At 37.2% G+C, this 5,890-nt stretch overlaps 1 long non-coding RNA gene across 1 annotated transcript; it reads right to left on the reverse strand.

Moving 5' to 3' along the window:
* Positions 1 to 607: 607 nt before the first annotated feature.
* Positions 608 to 4,037, reverse strand: LOC106459189. The gene is made up of 3 exons (XR_001290812.2): positions 3,471 to 4,037; positions 1,238 to 1,462; positions 608 to 877 (listed from the first exon to the last, which is right to left on the reverse strand). It is a non-coding gene; the product is annotated as an uncharacterized LOC106459189 (long non-coding RNA).
* Positions 4,038 to 5,890: the final 1,853 nt, after the last annotated feature.

The raw sequence follows: 5,890 nt of genomic DNA on the forward strand, positions 1-5,890 counted from the left end.
TGGCTTGTGCGATAATTCCAAACAAACTTTGCTCTGTGTGCCACAACATGCGATAGTTTTTGCTTTGCGCATCTCGAGTTGACCACAACTGTTTTAATGAGGCAATTAAAAAACTATTAACGCTAATGAGTGTCTTAGCTCTATATACTTTTTTTTAAACTTCTACATTTAATTAGGTTTAATTGAAATATGAAAAGGAATAATTAAAAATTGTGGTTCACTGATTTTATTATTTCAAAACTACAGACTTACAGGAAAATAACCGATAGGAGTCATTGATTGTTTGTTTGTTTGTTTTGAATTTCGCGCAAAGCTACACGAGGTCTATCTGCACTAGCCGTCCCTAATTTAGCAGTGGAAGACTACAGGGAAGGCAGCTAGTCATCACCAATTACCAACTTTTGGGCTACTCTTTTACCAACGAATAGTGGGATTGACCGTCACATTATAACGCCCGCCACGGCTGAAAGGACGAACATGTTTGGTGGGACAGGGATTCGAACCCACGACCCTCAAATTGCGAGTCGAGCGCCCTAACTACCTGGCCATGCCGGGCCTAGGAGTCATTGAAAGAATTACAGGAAAATAACCGATAGGAGTCATTGAAGGAATAATAATTTCTAGATTTATTAAGATACAACGCTTACGAAAAACTAATATGAATGAAATGAAGAAAATATAGTGTGTATATATATATATATGTGCTCATGAAATACTTTAATATATCCAACAGAAAACACTATAAAACTTATGTCCTCCAAAAAGCTTGTAAAAACTGGATTTCTTATTTCAGGATAAGTGGTTTTTCATGAAGTTAGTAGATTCGTTGTTCCGGATACACAGATTTTCGGCTGATTTAAACTGGAGTTTCCCACACCTGTGCGAAATAACAGAAACAGTATTTAAATTACAGCCAGGAATACGTTTTCAATTATACAAGTTTTGTTTATCCTGATGGAGAACATAGGAATTAAAAAGAAAGTATTTTATTTACACCCCCGTAGAAACTCATATAAAGGTCTAATGAGTTTGGTACAGACTTAACGTCACAAAGTTGGACACGCTAAATGTATTCTATAACTTATCTTACTTAATATCAGTCGATGTATCATCGGTACGTTTGCAGACCTAAAACGATAAAGTTCGGGTTTTGATTCCGGGTTTCAATAACCCATTGTGTAGTCTTGCGTAAAATCCATAACACGTTACTTAAGTTAAAAAAAGTAAACATACTCACACTATTGGGATTATTTTTTGAAGGTCAGTGGCGAGGGGGTGGATTGAGGAGACGGTTCAGGTAATTTTGGAGGATTATTAACTTTTGGAGCTTGCGTAGGTTTAGAGCCAGAACTAGGTAGTGGTTTCCTGTCCTTCCTGTTTACTGGAGCTACTTCTCTGGTTGGGTCGACTTTAATGTTAAATGGGTTTTTGGAAGACATGTTTTCTATTAGCACACCTTGTCCTACGAAACAAAGATACTTAGTAGTTTAAGACTCTTTATGTACTCTTGTAATAATCTTCAGAAGCAATAGTTTATAATAACTGAGTATATGTAATTTGTTGGTATGTTTTATTTATAAATATATTCATAGATGGCGCCAACGCTATTTACTAATTTGTTTATTTTTTAATTTCGCGCAAAGCTGCACGAGGGCTATCTGAGATAGCCGTCCCTAATTTAGCAGCGTGAAGGCAGCTAGTCATCACCGCCAACTCTTGGACTACTTCTTTACCAACAAATAGTGGGATTGCCCGTCATTATAACGCCCCCACGGCTGAAAGGGCGAGCATGTTTGGTGGGACGGAGATTCGAACCCGCGCTATTTACTTAGTAACTGGGCAACATACATTAAATTAACATGATATATTTAAAATAAAAGTTTGAATTAAAGCAGTGCATCAGAAGTCTTTGAATTAAATAACTAAATTGTTGTAAAACAAACGATTGTTAGTGTTTTATACAAAGAAAAAAGAGCATATTTATAGTAATTTTGATTAGTTTTAGAATGTTTATAATACAGTTTCTGTATTTGATTTTTATTTTGGGAAACAAAACAAACATTCTTAATATCATTGAAAAGGAGTCTCGTGTTGTATAATAACACAAATATTAAATTATTGGTAGTAAACTATATACAGAGTAACGAGAGGCGAAGCACTTGGCAATTAAGTCAGTGTGTTATTGGTTAAAACAGTACAGTAAATTTGTGATATTACCGTTGGGTTTTATGTTTGAATAACACATGTTGAATGTGGATATGTGAATCATTCTTTTCTTATCTCTCGGTCAAAAGTCGTTATATAATGATGAGAACTGCAGCAGTGAAATGTTTCAAAATTTTTTGTATGGGTGAGCATAGTGAACAACCAAGCTTCTTGCCGGTTACCATCGTAATAAAGTATTGTCAGGTTCACCGATTTGCGTTTAGGGTTGTAACAACAACCAATAGGAGGTGTAGTCAGGATAGGTATCACGGAGTTAAACTGAAATTTTTACTTGACTGAGTTAAAGAAAGAGACTGAATACAATGTTAAACAAAGTAAAAATTAATCATTATCTTATCAAACGAAACAATAAGTGAACTGACGAGTGAACAGAACGCTGTAGTGCGCTTCTATTTAATAGAAATACAAGTTTGAATTCAGTCTGTTCTTTGAGCTATTTATTCAAGACCGAAAGAATATATAAAAAAATAATACCGTCAAATTCTAAGAGCGCAGACGCTAACACGTCTTTGGTTGTTTCATTTAAAAGTGGGGAGAATTTAACGTTCATGTATTTCTAAACACAAATATTGCGATGCTACTAGACAGAGAAAGTACGTGAATTAGTACTGTAGTCACAACGGCAGCGAGAAATATTGTAGGGAAAAAAGTCACAATTTGAAAATTTATGCTTAGAATTTTTTAAGTTCATAGAAGTTAAATTATTGAATTATCCCACTCATACATATAATGATTGATCTCATACGTGTCTGAAAAGTACACGTAACACTCTGCATTATATACAAATACTTGTCAAGTTAACACAGTTTGTATCATTAAATATACATTTAATGTTATGTAAGTTAGGTTATCAATGTGTGTATGTCATGTACTTTTTATATAATCTTACATATCATGCATCATGCTATTATTGCAATAATTAATTAATTTAAAAATGTTTTTGTTGTATTACTTTACATTGTGTTTGTGTATTTAAAAAGTTGTGACTTTTTTTTCATAGCCAAAACTGTGACAATTTTCCTGCGAGAAAAACAAAAAGTACCCGAATGTGGCACACGCCCCTACTGAACAAGATCAACAGTGCACAAGGCTGATTGTTTCCGCCTGTTGCGTATATTAACAACAACAACAAAGATAAATCGGTTAATTAAATAACTTATCTTACTAAACTAAGAAACCAAATATGGCATTCTACCAAATACTACATTAATCTATACCCAAAATAAAAAAATCGGTATCTTTACCTTAACTTGTAGATTAGTTCCAAGATTCCAGTGAATCATGCAAAACAGTTGTCGTTGCAAGAAACGAGACGAAACCTTTGAGACTAATAATGGCCCAAGGGGGAGTAGATGCAGTTACATTCCGGGGCGGTAGTGGAACAGGATATACTAACAGCCGAGTTACTTCCAATCCTAGCAAAGCTTTATGTTCTTGTTATTTTGAAGAAGCAACCACGGATATTCTCCGAGCAACATGTCTTATCCGTTTTGTTTTCCGATGATGGCCATGAGTTGCGATTAAGCAGTTCTGTGATCAATAATCACTAATAACATTAGATTTATGATTCAGCTATTCTGTGTTTAGGAATCTCTTAAAATATTTCTTACAAAGCTAGGACGAAAAACGAGATAGTATTCCGAGATTTCTGATAACAACAGTAGCATTAGTAAACCACGTTCCACTAAAAATAGCTTGGTTTCAATTTCGCGCAAAAATACACGAGGGTTATTTGCGCTAACCGTCCCTAATTTAATAAGTGATACACTAAAGGGAAAGCAGCTAGTCAACGCGGCGAGCGTGTTTGGTGTGACATGGTAGTAGCACGTGATATTCTTGTGGTACAATTACACTGGTACCTACGTTAAAGTGAGTTTTGTCACCTATGATACCATGACTCCTGAAACATGCGTTGAAATTTCTTATTGGGCTAAGCTATTTTTGTTCAATCTCGAATGTGATTGTGTGTAAGAATATGATGTGCGAAGTCTGAGACGTCGATCCGACAGAATATAATTTTGACGTTCTCTAATGCGTGTATTTATTGTTCAGCCCGTTTCACAGAGATATTTCACAAGGAATTCTTTATACACTATTAATTCAGTTTTGAGGTTGGATGGGCTTTATTAGATGGACTTAAGATATGGCTTAAAATTATGCGCAGTCTGTAAGTGATTCTAACATTAATTGTATTTAAGTGTCTTTTAATCTTGTCAGATTATTCTTTAATGCAGTTGTAGTAGATTTTAAAATACAATCTTTTTTATTGTTTTAGTTTTTTTACAACAACATATGCGTTATTTCATTCGGATCCCGGGGGGGAGGCGGTGATCCGGTAGAGGGTTATGCCCTCTCGTCGGCCATGCGGTCAGGATTGTCAGCTGGGAAAGACATAACATAGAGGTTCAGTAGGTGATCAGCTGGTGCCAAAATGCTTTTTGAAGTGTGTACAGTGGTGGCGAGAACATCGGAGAAGATGAGATTGTGGTCACGAAAACATTTATTTACATAGCGAGTGCGAAGCTTTCGAAGGTGTAACAAAATATGACGAAAGTTGATATGGCGATAGAGTTCGGAAGTGGGACTTGGGGGTTTGACACCAAAAGTAACACAGAGGGCATGGCGCTTCAAAATCTGGAGACGAGAGCAGAAGGCCAGAGAAGCTGATATCCAAGCTGTATGTCCATAGATCAAATAGAGTCTGATGAATGTATTGTATGTGTATTGCAGAAGTGGAGGGTTCAGGTTCCAGAAGGTACCAGTGAGAGAACGGAGGAGATGAAGACGACGAGAAACCTTAGCAGAAAGGGCAGATAAATGTGGCTTCCAAGTAAGACAATGCCAAGATAGGTCACGTAGTCGGAAAGGGGGATAGGGACATTGTCGACTTGGACATCAAACAGAGACCGGTCGTGGGAAGGGCTAAACTTACGATGTGATGGACCAGAAAGAATAGCTCGTGTCTTAGGGACATTGAGGGATAGACGCCAGCAGCGACATCAATACATCAAAAAGTTCATTTACAACAGCCTGGAGTAGCTTGTTCAGTGTGGACATCGTGGAACAATGGGCTACCAAAGCTGTGTCATCAGCATATTGAAATAACTGAAGAGGAGGCTGGGGACAAGGCATATCAGCAACATAGTGAATGTACAGAAGGGGAGACAACACAGAACGTTGTGGGACTCCAGCAGATAGTGTGAAAGAGAAACCCATCAATCGAAATCGCGGCACGCCGCCTGTGTAGAAAAGAGGAGATGAGACGAATATAGGGAATAGGAAAGGGTAATACATATGCAGTTTGTGGCATAAACCTTGATGCCCAACTGAGTCAAAAGCACGCCGGAAATCAAACAGGAGCATGCAGGAGGGTCTTCGAGTGTTGAAATGATTAGAAAGTGAGTCAGACAATTTGAGAAGTTGATCCAAGGTAGACAGGTATGTTTGAAATCCCACCTATGTATGTGGCAGCAGATTGTGAGCAGCAATGAATTGATGAAGACGGGCAACAAGGATGCATTCAAAGCTTTTTCTGAAAACACTAGTCAGGCTGATAGGATGATAAGAATTAACTTCAGAGGCAGGTTTACACGGTTTCAGAGGAAGCAGAATAGTGGATAACTTCCAGGAACCAGGAAAAAATCCTGAGGAAAGAAGAAAGGTG

The sequence above is a fragment of the Limulus polyphemus genome, unplaced genomic scaffold (assembly GCF_000517525.1).
Source record: "Limulus polyphemus unplaced genomic scaffold, Limulus_polyphemus-2.1.2 Scaffold572, whole genome shotgun sequence".
NCBI classification, from domain to species: Eukaryota; Metazoa; Arthropoda; class Merostomata; order Xiphosura; family Limulidae; genus Limulus; species Limulus polyphemus.